Raw genomic sequence first — 24,381 nt, forward strand, 5'->3', positions numbered from 1 at the left:
GGTTCAAGCACCCACTTGGAACACCTTCAAGACACATTTGGATGCTTATCTTGCTGGGATCCTATGATCTCTGCTGACTTCCTGCCCCTGGGGCAGGGGGCTGAACTTGATGATTCTCCGGGGTCCCTTCCAGCCTGAATGTCTATGAAATCTATGAAATCTATGTATACAGAGTGGGAGTTTGGAGTAGTGGAATTTCTTCAGAGAAAACCAAGTATTAAGGTTAGTCTTAAAAATCACGAAGCCTGAAAGTCTGGGCCAGGGAAAATAATGTCTTGGACAGGGACGAAGAACAGAGGATTATGTTTTTATAGCACAAGGTTCATTTTAACTGAAGAACCAGGCTAGGAAGGAGGTACCTGGCTGCAAAGGAGATTTGAAGGAGAAGCCATGTCTGGAAGGGGGATCCTGGGTTTCTTAGAAGATTGTAAAGTCCAAAGAAACCTACAAAATGGTAAGGCAAATGAGGCAGGTGTTGTCTTATTTATAGATCTGCATATTTATGGTAGTTGTTACAGTAAAGAATGGAAAGCTCGCAAAGAAGAATTTTTCCTATGATTTGAGTTGGTCTAATAAAATATATTGGATTTACCCAAAGAACCTTGTCTGCATATGTCCTTAGACCAACATAGCTATAATGTATACCCCAGTAAAGAATAATGGAATCCTTGCAAAAGCTGCATGTCTTCTTCAAGCACTGTCCTGAAGATGTTAGTTGCAAATCAGAGTGCTCACAGGGCTGGAGATCTGCTGACTATTATGTGTTTAAGCTACAGGGGGGTGTCAGTCAACACTGGTCTTGAAGGACTATGGTAGTGGGCCTGTGAAGTCTTATTTCTTTCAAGGGGAAACAGAGTTTGTGCCCAGAATGTGCACTAAGAACTAAGGAAATAATCAGTGCTGCAATTTATTTTGATCAGGGGAAACTTAAGATAAAATGTTCCCTGTGTGATGGAAACTAAACACCTCAGCCTGATGATTATTCAGCTGTGGGAGACTTAGAAGAGCTGTGTGACAATTATCTAATGAAGTAAGCCAAAATACAGACTATTTAATTTAATTATTTTAGTTCTTAAGGTTTTCTTAACTATACATTCATTACTTTTGTATATCTTTCATAACTAGACTGCGACATTTGAAATGCTTGACCCATGACAAACTATTGGATGGCCCAGTGACTTGCTGGTTTGGGGTAAAACAATTAAAAAAGAAAGAAATGCGACATTCACCAGTTCTTCAAGCAGCAGCATGCAACTCCAACCTGTGCTTTAACAGGGGGTACCTGTGGCTGAAGGACTCCATCCCTTTGCCTCCTGCCTAAGAATGTTCTTAGTAATGTGCATAGATTGCTCATAATAGTACAACCTACAATGGCTTACTGTGACCACAAATAAAATGGGGTGCAGCAAAAAATATGTTCTTTCATCCTTAATTTCTCTTTCTAATGAAGATAATGCACAAGATACATATGTTGGCTAACTGCTTGAGTCTAAAGGGATAACAAGGAACATATGGAATATTCTGTTTCTCACAACACATAGTCAAACAGGAAATAGTTTCAGTTATCAAAATTTCAAGACAATTTTTCCAGGCAGCTTTCTACCCTAAGATAACTTTCTCTTAGTTTTTCTGTCAGGATTGTGCTTCTTTGGATGTCCTCGGCTTTCTGTGGACTTCTTTTGTCTTCTGTAGTGTTTCTGGCGCTCTTTCTGTTCCATGTTCTTTCCCCAGCAAAACAATATCAAGTGAAACTCTTCCACTCACATACATCAGTTTCTGGCTAGTGATACACATGACTGGTATTTTAGTTGCAACAGAGTATGTTTATCCCAGAGCAGCCTTGTCAGCCATCTTTGGACCAAATAGATACAGCTATCATGCAAGACAATCATCCTTGACTGCAAGGGATTTCTGCAGAAGATAGATTAAGTTTCAGTCCATTCTGTAAAGTAGCTCAATATTGAAGGCAAGTCATTTTATTGTTGAAGATGATACAGATGGTCTGATATGGATATGTATGGGATAAAGCTTCTGAAAGGATTATCTTTGGTGAAGTAACCCAGGACCTCATGTTCAAAAAGTAGTTAGTCTTTCTGTGATATGGGTTAAAGACCTAGGTGTATTAATGTGAAGGCTGAAAACTTCACTATATAGTTTAGTTAATAATGAGATACAGGAATTATTCAATGTTAATATTGGTTATATATGAATTCAAATGTATTTGCAAAAATGTGGAATTAAATGACTCCCACAAGAAAGAGGCAGCAAACCAATGATTTATTCATTAGATAGTTGAATTTTAATATTGGTATTAGAAACAGAGATTTCTAGGAAGGGATTATATTACTTTTATACATTTTATTTTGTGATGAAGAAAGAAAAAGTTTTTCTCAAGTAGTCAGAGAACAGTCTTACAGTGCATAATATAAATTGCTCTTTTGCAGTCTCTGATACTGATTACTTCTATGGCCCTCAAGTCAATTAAGCCAAGATTTTAAAATTTGGGTGCCTAAAATTAGATAGCTAAATAAGTAGGCAGGTCACTGGAGGTAACAAGTGGTCAGCATCTTTGAAAGTCAGGTCGTTGATTTAGGAATCTATCTATGGATTTATATTGCAATAGAATAGATTACCTAAACTTAAAATTGTTGGCACTAAGTATGCTTTGCCTCATTTTTCTCTATACAAAATGGTACTAATGAGTGTGAGATTAATTCATTAAGATCTGTTAGTCATTTTCAAATCCTAACATGTATAATGCTATATATAGGCCAAGTATTTTATTACCTATAGCTCTGAATAATAGTTGCCTAATAATCACCAATTCTAGTATCATTTTTGTTGCAAGGATACAGCTTTATCATATGAATTTTTTTTTGTAAAATTGTAAATTGTAATATTATTGTAACATTATTAAAATACACTAATACTAATCAAGTGCATTTGTTTCAGTAGAAATGTCTAGTATATTATTCAATAGCTTCTCACATTGTATTAGAGATAATAATTAGTAGTATTATCAGGTGAAAAATTGCTGCAATGAAAAATTCACTAATATAGTATGATGAACTCCCTCAGAGAGTTACCATACTATTTTAGAATCACAGTCATTTTGTTACTAGCTGCCAAATGGTGTTTTTGGCAGCGTAATGTCAATGAATACTCTCAAAAGTACCCTTTGGTGGATAGTAAAAAAACTGAAATAGCAATTCGTTCATTGACTAATAATTGCTTTGGCTAGACCCTGTAGTGTAGTTTAATGTAAGTATTAAACTATTAGCTATATTTATAGACCTCTGGTTACAGTGACTCACCAACTAGTCCAATGGTTTTGGGGTTGTTTGGCACTTTTTAAAAATTTATTGAAAGTGCTGGAAAAGAATGAAGACTCTCTTAATACGTATCCTATGAGATTTAGAAAGAGATGGGTCTCATTTAGGACGCTAGATAATATTTCTTTTTTCAAGGGAAAGATAGAGTGGTATATAAAGTTACTATCCAAGTCTCTCAGATTAATACACAAGGTTAAAAGGAACATTTACAGAATTCTCAGCTTTTGGTTGCTTGGGGCGAGGGTGTTACCCACTGGCACAAAAAAGAAGCCATGGGTATTATGTATAGCATGAAGAAAAACAGGCTGGCAAATTACAGATACAGTATGTGATAGCATTAATCAGACTCATCAGGGAACTGATAGGAACCAGGCCTTTTCACTCAGCTGCAAACAAATGGTGGATTAAATTTTAGTTGTCCCATCTCTCATAGTGTATCTCTACATTTAAAAAAAAAGTGTAAGCTTTCCTGCTTTTCCACTTTGCTCTTTGCATTATTTCCTTGGTAGAAAGTCAGACTCAGTGCTTTGAGTCAGAATATTACTAACTTAATAAAAAGAACCTCTAAATCCTCAGGACTCAAGTGAAATCATGATCATTCTAGTATTGGGAGTTTTGTCATAGACTTCTATGGAGTCAGCATTTCACATTCATCCAGGTTGACAAACGGCCTTGGGCATGGCAGCACTGTGTGGCCATGTCTAACTTATTGGTGCCTAGCACCAGAAGGGAATTTACAAACCTAAGTTAGGTTCATGAGTAATGTATGTGGAGAGTTGGTTAGTATCCTGAAAGCCATTAAGCAGATAAAGAGCAACAAAGCATGTAGTCCTGATGGAATACCAGCTGAAATTTATAAGAAAGATAGAAAAAAACCTATCTCACTGACTGCACACTATTAATATGAAAATCTGGAAACAGGATCAGATTTCCAGTGACTGGAGATATGCCAGAATTGTTACCATATTCAAGAAAGGAGATAGATTGGATTGGAGCAATTATCATGGTATTGCTCTCTTGTCCCAGCTGGGAACATCCTCTCCCACATTTCACTTTCCTCACTTGGGAGAGTCTGCCTGAGTCCCAATGTGGTTTCAGACCACTCAGAGGCACAACAGATATGTGCTTTGCTGCTAGACAGCTGAAGGAGAAATGCTGAGCAACACCAAGATCTTTACATGGCCTTCATTGACCTGAATAAAGCCTTTGATTCAATTAACAGAGAGGCCCTATGGAAGATGTTGATGAGATTTGGACGGCTGCTAAAATTTTGTTATTGTTATGAAACTTCTTCATGATGACATGACAGTGACCAACCTAAGCAAAGGGGGAAATGAACTCCTTCATTATTAAAACTGGAGTCAAGCAAGTATGTGTGATTGTACCAACACACATTTCCTTTTATATTTCAGTATTCCACATCTCAGTGTGGATAGATTTTTATCTGGAGTCAGCATCCAGTACTGCATAGACAGGAATCTCTTTACTGTTAATCAATTACATTCCAAATCCAAGATAGCCAACAACTTCATTATTTATCTTCAGTAAGCTGATAATTGTGCTATGTGTGCTCACTCAATGGGAGAGCACCTTTTCACTTTGATTACTTCTGTGAAGCATATGAAATGCTTGAACTCACTGTCAACTTCATGTAAACCAAGATATTTTACTAACCCATTGCAAACCAATCAGCTGCTCCTCCACCTATTACACAATTGGAGGTAATCCTTAGAGAATTAAGTTGAGTATTTTCTCTACAACATAGCCACCTTTCCTAAATAGTAAACATAGACAATGATATTCACCACTGGATAAAATCTGCCAGTGCTGTATTTGGACAGTTTCTTAAATCAGGTCTTTGATAATCATGACATCAGGAGACAAGCCAAACTTCTTTTCTACCAGCTATTTTCATCTGCACTCCATGGTATGGGTGTGAAAGTTGGACAATATATTGGAAGCACTTGAAAGCTTTGAAATGTTGTAATAATCAGTGATGTCTTTGGAAAATCCTCCATATCAATTGGAAGGACGGAAGATAGAATGCCAGCATTCTGGCTCAAACAAACTCTACTAGCATTGAAGCCATATTTATATGACACCATTTCCATTGGACAGGATATGTCATAATGATGCCTGACAACTGGCTCCCAAAACAGGTCCTATATTCTATACTAACCAACAGTCACTGCTCTAGTGGTGGGAAATAGAAGAGATTCAAGGATAACTTGAAGGACAATGTGAAGAAATGCAATATTAACATCAATACCACAGGGACTCAAGCCCTGAATCACCCCCAATGGTGTTTTGGTGTCTGACAAGGCATCAGCTATTTCAAGCATACTCACCTTACTATGGAGGCAGATAGACAATAGAGAGAAAGGGAAAGAGCTGTGACCTAACATTACCAGGATCTACTCCTTCCTCTCAGAATTATTTGCCATGTTTGCAGTCAAAGATACATAGTAGATCTCAGATCAGTCTCTTCAGTCATCTACAGACTCACTGATGACTCCCTATTTACTGGAAGACTGTTGTCAAGGAGAGGAAAAGCTACAAGGACACATTGAAGGCCTACCTCAAGAAAACCGATGCTAACATAAAGAGTTGGGATGAGCTGGCCACTAACTAACTCCAAGGATGCCACAATTTCAACAAAGCTGTATTGTTGCCCACCACAAATTTCAAGATTCATAGGACCAAAAAGTGAGAAAGAATGGCTTGGTATGAGGTATTCACCTGGAAGGGAGGAACACTGGATTATGGTCTCTGTTATGAGCATTGTTTATACATTTTATCCAGTATTTCTTTAGCAGTTCTTACTGCGGGACTGCAGATTTCCACCTAAATCTAGGAGAGAGGTACAATTTCATAAACTCCCCTCTTATTGGCATTTCTCTTCTTTTTTGGCATTGCTACCTTAGACATCTTTCCACTCAGGTGTTGGCTTCTGTGAATCTCACTCCTTATTACCTAACTCTCTCTCTGCATTGTAGATGGAACTTAGAGGATGCCTACTATGCTGTGTCGCTGGCATAATCTAGGAGCGAACTTCTCGGCATATCCCACCCAGCTGTTTGCAGGTGCTAATGTAGAAATATGACAGTAAATCTCCTCTGGGGATGTCTCCACTACTTGCTGTAAAGGAGGCAGGAGACAGAGGTGATATCCCCAAAACAATTTTATTGCCAGTTTTCTCAGTTTAGCATGTGTGAGCAGGAGACGGTGAGTAAGGCACTCCTAGGAGCCTCCTTCCTGGGACAGACTGAGGACATATTATAGGCATACCCCAAATTTCCTATGCAAGGTAAGATGAAAAGTCTAGAACTCCGATTCATAACAAGTGTAGGTATGACTAAGCTGAGTTGCCACAATCAATGAGATGGCCTAGGGTCATCCCAACCAAATGTGCAGATTCAAAAAGGTATTTAGACACTCAGCTCCCATTAAAATCAGTCTGATGTACATGCATACTACTAGTCCTGCATGCTAAGGTACTACTTATTGTTACTAAGCATTGCAAAAACTGGCTCATTAACAAAGCCATTTTTAAATCCCAGAAAACTATTAGCCATAGGAGTCCTTTCTCTTTGGAAAAAAAATCAAATAGCATTTCAATGGGCATGTTTACAGGTGCCTATTTAAGGTACATTAACTGATTTTAAGACGCATTAAGGGCGTGGGTCTACACATGTGCACCCTTAATGCACCTTAAAAATGGCAATTTTAGGCTATCCATGACTAATTTTAACACCTGCAAATGCCTTAACACAGGTGTAGATGTGCTAAGGTGCATTAACACTGTGTATGTCGACTGACCTGAGACTAGCTTTAGCCTTATGTGTGCCTTGGGACTGACTTGGGACTGCCTTTGTGTGTAGATGTGAGCCTAAATTGCCTTAATGCACATTAGGCAAATGTGCTCTCGTTTAGGTGCTCATCAAAACACATGTAGACATGCCCAACATGTAAGAAATTTATTATCAAATAAGAAATTTATTCTCAAATAGAGCCACTCATTAGAAATACTCAGAGCATCAGTGTCTCATTACATGGTGATATTTTCTTAAGGGGATTGATTCTTCCACTGAAAATTTTAGATCTTATATGATGTGAGGCATAATACATTTTATGACTTTCAAGATGGCCTTAAAAACATGGTTAAAATAGGAACTGTACTCTAGTTTTGTACGCCTTTTAGAGAAGGCAGATTTTAATTTGCAGAAAGTAAATCTATATCAAACCACCTTGAGTCAGTTCCATGCTGATCTCTCAGGCCTACAGAGTGAGAGACTGATATCTCACCTGCAGTTCAGTAAATGTGAGGAGAGATTTCAATTCAAACCTCTGCAGGAGCAGAGGAACCTTGTTCGGAAGTTTCTTTCTTGGTGGTCCATACATAAAAGGAAGTTCTGTGAGAAGATAGATTTTGATTTTTCATTGCAGAAGGGGTCCTTTCAGACAATTTTGCATAGGAAAATGAAGGTTTTCTACAAATAATTTTTTTTTCCTAAAAAAAATGTTCCTCTTAAATGTACAGCTGGTATAGGGTTTTTTCTTATTGTTGCTGATGCTGCTGACTTCTATAGCAAGTACACTATTCCCTTTAGCTCTAAGAGAGAATTTCTAGGATAAGGGTTTTGATTTTAATGGGAGAAGGAGGTGTTAAGGATGCTTGGGGAGAAAAAGGAAAAGTGGTGGCAAGTTTAAAAAAGTGAGTGATTATATCTATAAGGAGACAGCATAATGACCCATAAAGTTATGGTCTCCTGCCAGAAGCAGAAAAATAGTCAGTGTGTTAAGGTCTTGAGAAGTACTCTGAGTGCAGAACGAGTCCCAGAGAAGGTTTTACAAGGTGGAAGGAAACTTGCAGGTTTTATATTACATCAGGGTAACCATTTAAAGCTTTAACATTGTGAAGGAAAGCCTGCAGCAGAGGAAATAAAGAGCAACCAAATTGCTTTGTATGTACAGACATCTGCTGCTGATTAAAAACAGTCCATAGTATGGTAGGGAGGGATAGATGCTAAGGGATACACATTTCTGGAACTGCCAGACACAAAAATCTGCTTTTGCGTGAGTAGAATGTTGCTGTTAGAACGGTGAATGCTTTCCAGGCACCTGACCTTTGCCGTTCTGAAGTGTTTGCAATGTTTTGATATAACTGGCTGAAAAATCAGAACCAATTTGGAGGATCAACATAATTTTCATTTTAAAGGGTTTAGACATCTTTTTTTCCCCCTAAAGTTTTATCAGAACCATTATGGAAAATATACTATCAACACACTAACAAAAATATTACTGGATAATTAAAAGTAAATTGTATTTCAGGCTTGAGATTGAAGAAATTGGCTTGCTATTAATATGGTGTGATTAAACTCAGATTGTGTTTAACAGATCACAGAGGAATTTTATGAGGATCTGAATTTGCTCTTATTTCCAGTGAGGTAAATCTGGAATAATGCCATAAAAATGGACTGGTTTTTGTGAGTGAAATGAGTGAAAAGACAGTTAAACACAAGGCTCTTGTCACAAAAGCTGCTGAAAGAATCCCCCAAAAACTGTGCTTTACCAGAAGAGGAAGCATGCTAGTCTGACCTGGCTCTTCAGCATCTGTATAGATCAGGCAGTTTGGTGGGGCTTTTTGCACTTTTATCTAATAACTGATTGAATGCGTAAGCTGGGTCCAACTAATGTAATGTCTTTTCTGGGTATATGTTGTGGTCAGTGCAGGGGTGCGGCAAGATTAAAGTAAAGAACATTTTCTTCCATGTCTGTAAGCAGCCAGAGCATAAACCTGGACCTGTCACATTGTGTGAAAGTTTTATGAAATATCCTAGAGCTATAAATCATTTTTGTGGAAGTCTCTTACTTGAGAATCTTCTAAAAAATTATTATAATGCATTTTGTATCACAGTAACCTGTAGAGGCCCCTATCTGTACCTCTAAAGGTTAGCTTTCTTTTAGTGGAGCAGCCGGTACTGCAGGGTCCTTGGTGGCATGCCAGAATGGGAAAGCAGGAAAACTGGGCCTCACTGTTACTGCTGGTGGTCTGAGGGAGGGATAATTTTCTGCTGAATACCTGATTGAATTAAATGAAGATTGCTGCTCTGCTGAGAAAATGATATTGGAGGTTGGCAGGCGGTCACTGTTTTTATTTGCTAGCAGGTATTATCTGAATGTGTCTGTCAAGTGATTGCCTGGTTAATCCCTTCCCAATGTAAATAACTGTGCACTTCAAAATGTGATAAATAATGGTAATAAAAGTTTGAAGAAAAACCTCTTTCTGCTACAAGAAATAGCACTTAACGCAACCATTTATATAGCACTTGCAAATAACTAAGCCAATCAAACAATAATGTATTCTATTGATTTGTAAAAGGGGAAAAATCACTCTCTAATTTTGCCCCTTTCTTGTAGTAACAGTTTATAATGGCTTTGCATTTAATTGGTATTTTATTTTTTTATCCTTACAAGATTTGATCATTTGACCAGCCCTTATAGTGGTGTCATTTTATACAGCAAGCTAGAGATTGCAACATTGTGCATGTTTATTTAATTGGAGCAATTTTGTCCAGTAGCCTGTGGAAAAATCTCTAAATACTGTATGCATTGGTCAGTATATTTTATGTGATATCTCACTTTTTTAACTGATCCTCATTTGTTTCCTGCCTTCCCTTGCTGTGTTTGAACCATTTTTTTAAAATCCTTGTTTCAAAATGATAAAAAATGGGCCACCTAATGCTTCTCAAGGCAGAAATAAAAAGCTTATTTTCCCTTCTGCAAATAAGAATGTGATGAAATAGTGCTTTCCCACCTACTCTTTTACGGATCTGTGTGTGAGGGATGTACTGTTTTTTTTTGGACATCACAAAATAAATTGTTGTGCTTAGATATGTACCTTTTTGTTTGTCTCTCTAACTCAGAACTGAACACTTTTCTTATTCTACCGTTGCAACTCCTGGTGACAGGTTACATCAGTGGAACTGAGGGGCAAATTTGTCTGTATGTTAGGGTAATGCATTCATGACAGGTTCTTTTTAGGATGGATAGTCTCTTACAATGTCTCTTTTTGGTTTCAGGGTTATTCTTCATCATAAAAGCCTATACAGAACATCAATACCATAGAGTTTAAGTTATCAGAAATGAACAAATATAGCCTATAATATATGTAATTTAGACTTAGGAGTAGTAAATATAAGGCTGTATCATGAGAACACCGAATGACTTAGGAGACTGGTAACAGAGGAATATACTTGCTCATCTGTAGGTCAATGGTTCAAATCCAGTTTGTTTCTGTACAGCTAAATGAAAAGCTTGGACTGCTGCTGATAATGGTTTACTTGTTCTGGATATAAATAAAATATTTCAGTCTCCAGCAGTGTCAGTTCAACAAGATGGTTCAATAGGCAATGAAACCTACATCTGCAGGGGTTCCCCCAGGGAGCTGTGTTCATATGTATGAGAATTCTTTATGTGGGGCAGGAGGTATGCTTGCACTCAAAGCAGGAGGAAGACTCCTGATGAGATAAATACCCGGCTGTGGAGCTGTTTTTCAAGACTGCTAAGATCCCCCAGGTGATGGACACTTCCCTGTGATAGATCAGATCAGTGTGGCAACATTAATCCATACTCTGAGAAGGCACTACCTGCAATCCCCTCCTTTGTCATACATACACTTAGTTCATGAGATGACCAGAAGTGGCAACTGACCCATGTGCGCTGGGGAAGAGGGTACATATACTCTGTTTCTCTACACCATTCCTGTGACTACAGACCAGCAATACCTATTTTCCCATGCTTGCTTTTAGAGTAGGGGAAGGGTATTACGATCTATTGTGAGCATTGCCCTATTGACCTTTTACTTTCTGGACTGGAAAGAGATTTTAGCTCTGCTGCCAGGTTGCTAGATGGAAGGTTTTTTGCCTCTGTTCCCATAACTGGTTAGGGACCTAGATGTGTAGGCTTGGTGTTTAAGTCCATGTGAGAACAAGTTAAGGAAAAGCAGTGTTTCAATTCAGGAGCTCATTCTGTAAAGTGGTCCAGCTACCTAAGAAACCAATATTAGGAGTGGAAATGCTCTCTTTTCCTAATCCTCTTAACCACCCACAGATGAAATGGAGAGTGGCATTAAAGAGCTGTGAAAGCATTGGGGAAAGAGCAATAACCCTTGCAAGATAGGTGGGAATGTTAAGGAAAGAGTGATGACATGGAGCTACTGACTGCTGCCAGGTAGTGTTCCTATGCGAGTTAATGCATTAATAAAGTTGAGCTAATAAGGAGCATGTAAAGGCATGCACTTTCCCAAGAGAAACTCTCCTAGGAGTGATTTAACTCTGGTTTTATCCAGGTCCCCCCCCCGCCCCGCCCCCCCGCCCTCTCAAGGAGCAGCCATTTTTACTTTGGGGAAAAAAAGCCTGGATATCTGTACACCTAGGGTTTCTCCTGGGATAGCATTGACTTACCCAGCAGAAACTGAGTGTCTGTGTGAGTTCAAAGTTGCAATGAGTTAATAAAGTTGTGGTCAAATAAACCACATTTGTTGTATTTTGTCTGTCCTTCTATGTGGCTAGGGCAATGGATGGTATTCTACTTTAGAGCTATGTTGGAAATAAGAGCCACTACTCCTGGTCCTCTGTCTTAAAATTGCAGACAATCTCAATTAACGCTGTGTGTGGACTGACTTGGGACTACATTTATTCCCAAGTCAGTCCACACACACAGTGTTACTCCTCAGTAAGGTGTCTACACGTGCATTACTGTGCAGTAACTAATCAGGGGTAAATTTGATACATGCATCATATAGGTATCAAATTTACCCCTGATTTGATACCTACATGATGCATGTATCAAATTTATGCTCAAGTAGGTATAAGTCACCATATTTACTTTGCAGTACAGATGTGCATGTATAGATGTGCTCCTATATTGAGAAGTAATTTTGGTTACTGAGCAGTAAATGTCCATGTGTAGATGCACCCACTGAATACATAAATAAATCCATAATCTGAGATAGTCTGTAGTGGTGTTATCTCTGGCACATTATAAGGTATGAGGACTTTTTTGGGGGTAAGGGGAAAAAACCTGGTTTGAGCAAAAATGGCTTTGCATCACCAAGATCTAGTATTTTATGATTTTTACATTTTTACTTGCCAGTTTATTCGAATGTCCCTTAGAGCAAAATTTGAAATATATAAAACTACACAGAATCATATTGAAATACCTAGAATTCCATGAAGTGTTAAATCTAAATTTCACATAACTCTGATTTAAAACCAGTTCCACTTTTATTACCCCAGATTTTCTCAGATTCAGAATAAAATATAAATATTGTCACACTGAGTGTGACAGGAGCAGGTTGCACGACATATAAGCTAGGTAATCCCTGAGTTTTTGTTTTGTTTGAATTAACCAACCCATTTGGCACCAGTAACAAGCACAGCATGCACAGAAAAGATAAATCTTTAATTACATCTCTGTAATTACTTTACTTAGAATCTAAGTAAAGTAATTATTTCTTAAATATCTCTGACCAGCTTCAATGTTACTAGTTATCTCTAAGGCAGAGAAAGCAATATGACTTTTTTGGATAAAAATAATTTGTCTAATGACAAAACCATAATGCAAATATTAAAAGTTTTAGGGGAAAAGTATAAATTCCTGGTCACATTTTTCCAAATTGAGGGCCCATTTTTGTGAAACTGGTCCAACCTGTGTGATATTAAGTGTTAGCAGATACAAAAGACTTTAGCAGAAGAAACTCAGGAACTATTGATATCTTCTTGATATATGGCCATTTCCTTTAGCCCCATGGGCACCTCACAATATCAGACACTTCACCTGTAGGTTTGTTCAATAAATTTTAATATCTTTTAAAATTAAGTAATTAATATTAATACTAAGAAAAACCTCAAGCTGCTTATTGTACAGATACTGCAGTCTGAATAGAAAATACTATATACAAAGCCATTAATATAGAAAAAAATTTCCCATTAAGAAGGTTTACCAAGACTGATAAATATTACTATGTTTCTAAAGATATGCTAAAAATGCTGCCAAATGCCAAATGGGTGATAAATATAGGAATGATAAAGTACTTCAGCCTCCCCCTAGAAAAAGAGCAATATATTGTAGTGTTCACTTGGCAACAAATTACATAGTTTAGGTTATATAAATTATTCTAATTAAAAGTCCCTTTTTTCAGGTACTGATATTTACCAAAAGTATATAAGTCTACCTTTCTCTCTGGTATTTTCCATTCTGCCTTTCAGAAAACGATCACATTTCTTTAAAAGCTCTGAGAAAAATCCATTTGCTTCTCAAAGAAAGTTAATTTTATTTGTAAAAGGAAAACATAAAATACAAATGTAGCATCTCAATATGGTACCCATACCATTTTTTAGAGGCAAGTACCAGATACTTTCCATAATATTTGTCGTTAGTGAACACTAGCTAAAAAGCATATTATTTTTCTTTTCTTTTTTCAAGACAAGGAAAAAGACTTATGAGTGAATTCAAAGAATCAGTTGTACCTATGCTTTCCTTTACTGATTAACTACTTATGTAGACTGTGTGTGTATGCATGTAAAATATATAGTTACTCTAAGTGGCATCTCAGTTTCACAAAGTCTTTTTTAATGTGTTTTATCCTGTAGCACATCTGTCTTGCAGATGGAGGACTGAAGGAAAGAGAAAGACTGAGGAAGAGAGATGGAGTGCATCGCCCTGTCTCTGCAATGGTCCTGAGGCTGCTGCCAAGAATAAAGCCTCATCCCTTGGCTCTTGCTTTGTATATTTTGGAAATGAGACTGCAAAGACTCTCTGAGGATATTCCCCACCACTGCTCTCAAACACTGCAGAGATGGCGTTCTTGAGAATGGCCTCGAAGGGCATAACCAAAGTGCCCACAACCCCTCATTTCTGGGTTTGGAGGGTACAGACCTGGGGTGGTTGCGTGGGGCTTTATTTTTTGAAGTAGAGGTAATGTATTGCAGACATTACTAGAGGTAATGCAGACATTCCCCAACTGAGCCTTACCTGGGGTCCCGGCACCTCCTGGCAGATTCTGCTGCAAGGAACCTGGCCAGCAGCTGCAGCGTGGCTCTGGCTGGCCCGGCTCCTGTTTCGAGTGGTGTGCGCTGCTTTGCACTTTTTCTCCACGGGGTTATTCAGGGGTCAAAAAAATCCTCTGTGCTGGTCCCTTGCAGTGTAGAGAACAACTGAATGTGCGGTATGTGGCACTGTAGATGTGTCTGTGGTGCGAGAAACCGCATGGCTACACTCATCTGGACCTGGCCTCAGATTCCAAACCGGCACCCAACCCTTTCCTCCACGGAGTCTAGAAGTAAGATGGAGTTGTATTGGCCTGTTTTTATAGTTGTATGTATACTTATTTCTGATTATCATTACTAGCACTAGCACTGATGTGCTTATGTGCTTTGCAGGATTAGAAAATTGTGTTTCTTTCATGGAACTATGTACAGACTACATACAATGAGGTCCTACACCCAACTTCAATGTAATTTTCTATGGATAAGTACCTCAATAACTTTTGAACACTGAAACCAATCACTTTTAAAAATTGATGGAATATTTTAGTTGCCAGTGGGTAAAGCCTACTGATTTTGGTTCAAATTAAACAACCAGAAAAGACTGCTTTAGAGAAAAAATTAGGCTCACAGACTGCCTTGTGCTGTAGGCAAAGCTATCTCTCTGGCACCCCCAGGTTTATGCGCATATTAAGAGAAGCAGTTTAATTTATCGGTAGCCAGGAGTGTGTAGAAATCTGATAGATTGCCTTAGAGGGAAGGGTTTCAGAGGAGAAGCAGAGACTGTGTGGAGTGGGGAAGAGAAGGATGGGGACAGGAAGTCAGACTTGGAGGAGGAAAAAGTTGGGTAGGAAAGGCAACAGGGACCAGAAGTGAGCTGGAAGTAGGAACTAGGAAGAGATTATGGCTAGTGTTGGGGAAGGAAGATTCCAGGATAGGGGAGGTAGTACAGGATACAATATTTCTTATGCTTATCAACTCAGTGCTTGAAAATATTGACTGTAAACTACTGGGCATCCGTGAGAAGGGAGAACATTCTCAGAAGAGGCAAAGGGGGCTTCCAGTGGGGTGAAAGTATAAATTTCTGGTATTGAGGAAAAGGGATGTAACTGCAGGTCAGGGAGTACCTGTAAGGTAAAGGAGAAAGCAGTTCTCAACACAGAGCTGTACATGACCTTAACCCTGCTTCCACGCTGCTTCTTGCCTGTCACCTGCTTCTACTAAAATGCTTCAAGTGGGGGAATCTTTCTGGTACCCACGTCCTCTGCCCCTTCTTGTGCTGCACTCTCTCTCTGCGTATACTGCCTGGCTTAAAAAAACAATTAAGTGTATGAACCTGCTACACAGGAAAATCAGAAGAGAAGTCAGCATTTTCAGGCTTAAAATTTTTAAGGAACTTGATCCTTTCTACCTTACATCCTGCCAGAACTGGTATAGTAGATGTATTGGAGGATGGTGTAATTGTAACCCACAAGCTTTACTTTCTGGTATTTGACATTGCCTAAAGATAGGAAGAGAAGCAGGGAGGGGGAGAGATAGGAAGTTTTGTTGGAATACCACGTCTGTATACAGCAGCAGAGTGCAGGGCTTGACAACTCAGCTGGAAGGACCCAGAACAATCTAGAAATTTGGTTTGCTCCATACTCATTTCTGAATTAGTACACAAAGTGCAGAAATCTTCCTGGTCACATCCAGGCACCTGGGGAGAGGTGAAACAATCAAATAGAGTATGTGTGTTGAGGGGAAAGCAGAAATGTTATAAATACAAGAGGTAAAGACAGCCATATGGGATGATTAGCTAATTGATGTAGGATTGAGGGGTTTATCTATTGTGAATATTTATACCACTTCTGATTCATATGGATGCTATTTCAGCTTTATTAAGTAGGGAATTTATTCATTAAGTTAATGCTTAGCTCACCATCATGTGTTTTATGAATCTAGTGGGAGAGTTGGGAAGTGAGCAGTTGTCATCTCCAGAAACTCTACAGATGAAACAACTTATATTTATTTATTAGCTACATTTCTTAAACTGGCATCCTGCTGTCTTGAAACAACAGAGTAGGGAATAGCTATGGTATATTATGATCTCAGGACTTGTGCCATTTAGGTTACTAGTTGCCAGTTCTGTTTTCACCAATCAAGTATTAATTAGCCCAGGGATTGGGACACTGTTAGCTGTGGGACTGTGCTGTAGAGCACTGCTGTTGATGGCTCCAGACTACTGAAATGGTTAGAGGTGTTTAGAAGGGATTAAGAACACAATGTGACATCCTGTGTTTCTTCTCTGAAGAGTCAAGGTGACATATACTGCATATTATGGCTACACAAGAAAGATTGAAAATAATTTCTGAAATAAAATCAGAAGGGAATATATTTCTGTATGTGAGCCAAAGTATGAAGAAGTAAGTGTTATGTTGAAAACTTGGCTATATGTAGCAATGACAAAGGGGAAAATCACTAGGAGGAACACCAGAGGTTTAGTATTTAATGAGTTATTCTTATTCCACATGTTATATACAATGTCTTGATTATTCACAGTAATACTGGGGTGATATTGTAGATGTGATGGTACAGGAAAATTATGAGAGGCAAGAATTTTGTGGGTGATTTATTGGACCAACTGTATCATTTGTAAGTACATGGTCAAGCATTTGGGTATCACATACCTAAGGAAGGGGATAAAAGATTGCTGGTGTCCCTAAAAACTGCACAGCTGGTCCAGCAAAAGATACTGCCCACATAAATCCTTGCTGCTCTTACACAATTTATAATATTTTCTCTACAGATTGAATGCATTTTACTAGAGAGCTATGATACTCCTTCTTTGAAATTTGACCTATTTAGGGTGTTACATGTCTTAATCCTGAAGTTTAACTCTGTGTGGTTCTTTATGCTAAGACCTGAAGAGACAGAACTATGGCCTTTAATTCAGAAAAGTGTTAAGATGAGATGAAGGAAGAGCAGGAGTGCACAGTTATACCTTGTAATGCTTCTGTCCTTCGCTGCCCCATCATATAATTACAGTATCATGAGTGGAGGATCACTGCATACCAGGCTGTACCTGAGTCCATGTCTTAATTGTTGAATAATGCTATGATGTTGTTTTAATCCAAATTAATATATTAGTTAGCACATTTGTATATGCTAATTGGGACACCCAGCAATCCATTTTCTGGACACAAAAGTTAGTGGAATTCCAGAGCACGGAACTTTACCCATTTTGTTTAATCAAGCCCATAAGGTGCCTGAGTGATGGAGAATTTACCAAATCCCTTGGTAATCTTTTTGAGTGGGTTATTACCCTCACTCTTTCAATGTCACATTTCCAGTTTAGACTTGTTGATTTCAGCTTTCTATCATTTGAAAGTCTTGTGCTTTTTTAATATATGAGAATTCACCATAAATAATTAAATCTTACTTAAGCTTTCAAAATAAGGCTTACATAGGATTTAGGTGCTCATTGGTTTTATTTGCTCCAAGAAGAGGGCCTGAACATCATCCTATAAAATCGCACTCTTTATGTTCTCCTGCTAATGAATGAACCGTCAAACTAAATAGTGCTTCACTCTGTGCTGATGGGTGTCTTAATCTACAGCACAGGAATCATTCCATTTTTCTTTTAAAGCAGCATCAGTCAGTCAATATAAAAGAAATATAGGGGTTTTATTTCACCTGAATAGATAACTGTTATGCCACCCAGGCAGTACAACTGCTGCCATTTAGTTATGAGTTAGAAATGCAAGAAGGAAATGCATACCCAAAGATGGTGCATGGATTAAAAAACAAACCTGAGTACTCTCATTGCATCAAGAATTTTGCAAAGTCAAAAGGTCAACATTAAATTAGTCACTTAAAAATATTTTGGAAAGTCGCGTTTCCACATCAGCAGGACTAGTAGGGAAGAGAAATAATGATTTATTCAGTTAGGGGATCTCAAAAAATGTAAGTAGCCCTTCATTGGAAAGGCCTTGAAAACAATACATCACTAGGAATGGTATGGAAAAGATTTAGGGACAAGATTTATGGGCTCTGCTCCTGGTAAATTTCTGCATCTAGAATGATCTACCTTTTTTGTAAAAGAGCAGACTCCTGCTTGCTACTTTATTTTCTTGCTTTTTAAGGTTATTCTTGGCTTCCAAAGCCATTCAAAAACTTAGTCACAGGAATATATTGGAAGATTATATTGTTTTAGTATTGAATTAGTAATCTAATTGATGAGATGTCCTTGTATTATTTTATTTTTTTAATCGCCTCAGCTATGATCAATTTAGCCACATGTTAAATTTATTTTCTTGAGTCTTAAGACTACGTTAATCAATTTAAATCTTGAGCCTTAAAATTCTACTTGACTTTTATATAGGAACTCAATATCTTTTATATAGGAACTCATATTCAGCAGAATTTGTTCTGTAAGAAAGATGAAATTTTAAGCCTTCAGTACAACACATTACTGTACTGGGTCTTTTTAAAAATCTTTTCTAAGGCCATGTTCAGGCAATTAGAAAGCTGGGGGAGGTATCAGTCTAAGTTACATGGTTTTCTCTGCACACCCAGGTTTAGACTGGAAGCGAACAGTATACACATATGCCCTTGCATGTTGGGGGCACACAGGGAGCCTGTGTTGGCGGAGGGCTGAAGGTGGGGGATATTCCCTGCAGGCTCGCTGGGCTACTGGGGACTACTGAGTGAACACCACTTCTGATTGGCTGCTGGGTATGAGTAACCATGTCCCCAATGCCATTACCCCCTCACCATGGACTCTCCCACATGCGTCACCCAGAGGCTTCCAGAAGAGCCCCAGAGTGGGTACCCTCCCTTGTTAGTTGTATGTGCCTCCATGTCTCAGCTTTCCTGCACACTGCCATAACTTCCCACCACCTGCACCCAAACTCATAGACTCAGGAGCTACAGTGTGTCCTGCTTGTTGATCTGTACAACTCTTGCCAGAGGTTGCAGAACATCATATATAGCCATCTGGACATGACCTGGCATGGGATGGGGCTTCTTGCCCTTGAGCCAGCAGCCAGCCATCCCATCCAGGTCGCAGGGCAGTAACTGGCCAGGCCATCCCCACAACCTTGAACTTGCCAGGGGCTTCCAACAGATGCCCCCAGGATGCTGGCAATGCCACACACTTTGCTGGTGTGCCTCACCTGCTTCTGAAGTTTCCAGTGACATCTGCCTGTTTGCCCCAGCTTGGATGCTCAGTGCCCCTCTTTGCCCTCAGTCATAGTATTTAGGGGGCCCTGTTCTTACAGGCTAAAAGTCCCTCGCAGTATCCCAGGTGCAGAGGGCTCAGGTATCTGCTGACAGTGGCTGAGTCGTGGAGGTCACAGGTTTGCCTCTGTGCAGGCCCAGTCCCAATGCTCTGCCCTGCACCATGGAACTTCACCAGAGGTGAGGATACGTAGAGGTATTTATGTTGGCATTTGGGTCTCAGGGTGCCTTGGTCTGGCCTGTGAGATTTGGTGTGTGGGTGCCAGGGTCAGGGTCCATGGAGCTGTGCCCAAGTGTGGGGAATTTCCTGGGCTCAGTGTTGAGGTTTGCATGGATGTTGTACGGCGCTGGTCCGGGGACTTGGGTGACCGGGTCCCAGGGCTTGTGTGAGGGACAGAGATACCTCACTTCCACCCATTCCCTGCACGTGGCTGACAGGTGTTTGGAGGTTGAAGGCAGGGCTGGGGAGAGGGGCTGTATTTGCTCGGCACTGGGACAGCCCTCAGGTGGGGCCCGCTGGGTGCTTGGCCAGAACAGCTGAATGCAGGCTGACTGATAGCATGCCTCCCTGCAAGGGAGGAGCCGGGGTAGGGGGGAGGTAAGTGTTACCCTCAGGTCTTTCTCTGCAGAGCTGCTGCCCATCCAGTCAGTCCCCAGTCTATATTGGTACATGGGATTCTTCTATCCTAAGTGCAGGACTTTGCACTTGTCCTTGTTGAACCTCATGAGATTTATTTTAGCCCAATCCTTCAATTTGTCTAGGTCACTCTGAATCCTAGCCTTGCCCTCCAACTATCCCCCCAGCTTGGTGTCATCTGCAAACATCGATCCATTGATTTTTACCCAGTAAACTTGATGCTCCAGCCAGTTTTCTATCCACCTTACAGTCCATTCATCCAACCTGTACTTTCTTAGCTTGACTGCTAGAATGTTGTGAGAGTTCTTATCAAAAGCCTGGCTAAAATCAAGGCAAACCAAATCCACTGGTCTCCCTGATCCACAGAGCCAGTCATCTCTTCATAGAAGTCAATCAGGTTGGTCAGGCATGACTTCCCCTTGTTTAATCCATGCTGACTGTTCCTAATCACCTTCTTCTCTTCCAAGTGCTTTGAGATGGATTACTTGAGGATCTGCTCCATGATTTTGCCATCCAGCCCCTATGTCCAGCTTTTCTAAATTGTCCCTAACCTGTTCTTTTGCCACTGTTGGCTGTTCACCTCCTACCCAAACTGTGCTGCCTGGTGCAGTAGTCTGGGAGCTGATGTTGCCTGTGAAGACTGAAGCAAAATAGGCATTGAGTACTTCAGCCTTTTCTGCATCCCTTGTCACTAGACTGTGTCAGGAGGTGACCCACACTTTCCCTGATGCTCCTCTTGCTATTGACATACTTGTAGAAATCCTTCCTGTAACCCTTTACATCCCTTGCTAGCTGCAACTGCAATTGCGTTTTGGCCTTCCTGACTTCATCCCTGCATACCCAAGCAACGCTTTTATAGTCATACCCAGTTATTTGTCCAAGTTTCCAGTTTTATAAGCTTCCTTTTTTGTGATTTAGTTTACTGAAGAGTTCCCTATTAAGCCAAGCTGGTCTTCTGCCATACTTGCTTGTCTTCCTGTGCATTAGTATGGTTTGTTCCTGCACTCTCAGTAAGGCTTCTTTAAGTTACAGCCAGCTCTCCTGGACTCCTCTCTGCTTCAGACTGGCTTCCTAGGGGATCCTGCCCATGAATTCCCTGAGCAAGTCAAAGTCTGCTTTTCTTAAGTTCAGGGTCCATACTCTGCTGCTCTCCTTCCTTCCTTTCCTCAGGATCCTCACATCTATCATTTTGTGGTCACTGTTGTCTAAGTTGCCATCCACTCCACCAATTATTCCCTGTGTGTGAGCAGCAGGTCAAGAAGATCATGGCTCCTGGTTGGCCGTTCCAGCACTTACACCAGGAAGTTGTCCCGAACACTCTCCCAAAATTTCCTGGATTGCCTATGCACTGCTGTATTGCCCTCTCAGCAGATGTCAGGGTGATTGAAGTCCTCCATGAGAACCAGGCCTTGTGATCAGGAAACAGCTGCTAGCTGTTTGAAGAAAGCCTCATTCATCACTTCCTCCTGGTCTGGTGGTTTATAGCAGACCTCCACCACAACATCATCCTTGTTTCTCTCCCTTCTAACCTTAACCAAGACACTTTCAACAGGCCTACCTCCAGTTTTATATTGGAACTCTGAGCAACCATGTCTCTTTTACAGAAAGTGCAACTGCTCCTCCTCTTCTCCCCTGCCTGTCCTTCCTAAACAGTTTGTATTCATCCAGGGCAGTACTTCTGTATGGTTATGAGTCAATCTTTGTTCACTTAGACCACTGCATGTCCTAAATTGTTTTTGCCTGGTAAGTGAATGGGGTAGTAAGTATTTCTAGTGGAGTAGTACAGGTCAGTGCAGCTAAATATTTGATGCAAAAGTGACCCTCATATTAGTAATCATAGTTCTGTTTCTGATTGACTTGATGGACTCTGCAGGTAAAATTAATGCTGAAACACTGATTATGCTAGAAGGTTTCCAACAGTGATGCAAGATACGGCACTGTAAAATTGTGCAATAGGAGTTTTATTTGTATGTATGTAGGTATGAAAGTAGTCGTCTTGTAATAAAACTGAACAGAGAAGGAAAAAAGTCTTTATGACATTGTGAATGCTGTTGCAAATTAGAACATTGCCATAAAAATATTGTTCTAATGTTACTGGTCTTAAATTAGAAAGGCAGGAACTACAGTGCAAAATACAGTAGCTTCTAGAAAACCATTAACTGGAAGCAGCATAAGAAAGTAGAACCTATTCTGGGGGACACCAAAGCAAAAGTAGAGCTGCTGGGCCTACTGGCAAGAGAGTCTTTGTAGGGAAACCTTCCAGCACTTTAAAAACCAGCCATCAGAAAGTAAGAAATGAGGAACACATATAATAAGAAGCAAACAGTACTGAGGAAAAAGATTTCGAAAGCCCAGACTCTAATCCCCAAAGAACAGCATGCATCTCTCATTGTACACCCCTGAGAAATCTGTCCTGTGGATTGGAAATTGCAAGTTACAAAAAAAAAAAAGTATGGACATGCAATTTAATGGCTTTTTTGTTTCTTCAAGTTTCATGTTTATATACAGTTCTTAAGATGGCACCTAAGTGTTCTGTTATGTGTGTACTTAGAGATTACATTTATTAGACTTATAATTGCAGGATGTCACATTGTGTTCTGAAGAAGGATTACGAGAGAAATTAGTTGGAGACCAGAGGATCCATGTTTGGATGATTCTTTGTAAATAATGCACAGTACATAGCAGCACTCAGTGGTACTTTCTACTGAACTGAAAGTGACAGATCCATTTTATAATCTCTTATATTTTTACTCTAATTATTATAGTTATACTCTCAGGATGCTATGGAGGAAAATTATATGTTTAGAAACCTTTCTGAATAATACTTTTCTATTGGATGTGAATTTTATCTTCTGAATCAATAGAGATGGGTTAAATTGAGAATGTCCATGTTACCCACTGTGAAAATGATTTCATACTTAGAATACATAGCTAGTTGCATTACAGTATTATCATTTACTACATTATATTGACCCAAACACTTTTATATTCTGGTCATGAAAGCTTCTATTCACATGAATACTCTCACTGAAAGAGTGAAGATTAGTCCTTTGAGAAAGAGTGCTGAATAAGGTGTGAGGTGGTATCTAAGCACAGGAAGATGATTATGCAGTTATGTTCATAGTATCTAGATAGACTTGCTCTGTGTCTGACACATTACAATATGGTTTTTAAGGGGAGAAGAATGAGGCTTGCCAAATTTAAATGTGCAGTTGTTTGCAGTAGAGCTAATATTATCCTAACCCAGCCAAATCCTCTTAAGAGCATGAGGAAAGGCCTGAAAAAATTCCCTGAACAGTCAAGAGGCTTTGATTTGATTATTCTGGAATGTTAAGACAGTCTTTTATCGCTTCATTTTTCTGTGCAGTAGCTTTGCACTCTCAAAGGCAGTTTTATTTGGTTTCTGTTTTATTGTATGGTTATTAAGCAGTTAATTTACAGCAAATTTTAACACTTATAGATGCATCCACACGAGTGCGCATGTACCTCTTGTCCTGCCTCAAACCCCTTTGAGGTGGGGCAACAGGCATGTGTGGGAACCAAAAAGTTTTCGTCGTGCTGCAAATTTGTAGTGCGGGGAGAAAATTAGACCCCCGGGGGTCTAAAAAAACTGTGCTGGGAAACAGCGGGGCAGGGCACAGTCTTGAGACCGTGCCCGGAGGCAACCCGAGAAGAAGTCTTCCAGAGAGACACTCTGGTATTGGGCCAGAGGTCTCTATGGTTCCCGCTTGCCCTGCACTGGAGCACACCCCTTGAGCGTGCCCAGAATAAAAGCAGGGCAAGACTGAGAGCCCGTTTGAGGGTGTAGGTGGAGTAAGGTCTGTAGAGAACTTCTAGACTGGACTCTGAAACCATGGCAGATCAAGGTAAAAAGGGGAGGGTGGGAATAGAAATTTTCTTTCTAAAAGGGAAACCCATGTTTCCCTGTTTGCAAAGGGCTCTTTGCAGGCTGCCATTGCCAGCCTGCAAGAGCCGCTTGCAAACACCCGGCCCATGGCTTGTGTGACCTAGGGATGGAAGGCGTGTGAGGGTGGGGGACTTCTGGGTGGGTGTTGGGGTACATGGTAGGTCCGGCAGTGTGGGCAGTAGCATCCGCTGCTGCTTCTATCCCTGCTGCACATGGCTGGAGGTGCTGATCTGGCCC

Source organism: Gavialis gangeticus, unplaced genomic scaffold (genome assembly GCF_001723915.1).
Source record: "Gavialis gangeticus isolate Ggan-Ray unplaced genomic scaffold, GavGan_comp1, whole genome shotgun sequence".
In the NCBI taxonomy this organism is placed as follows: domain Eukaryota; kingdom Metazoa; phylum Chordata; order Crocodylia; family Gavialidae; genus Gavialis; species Gavialis gangeticus.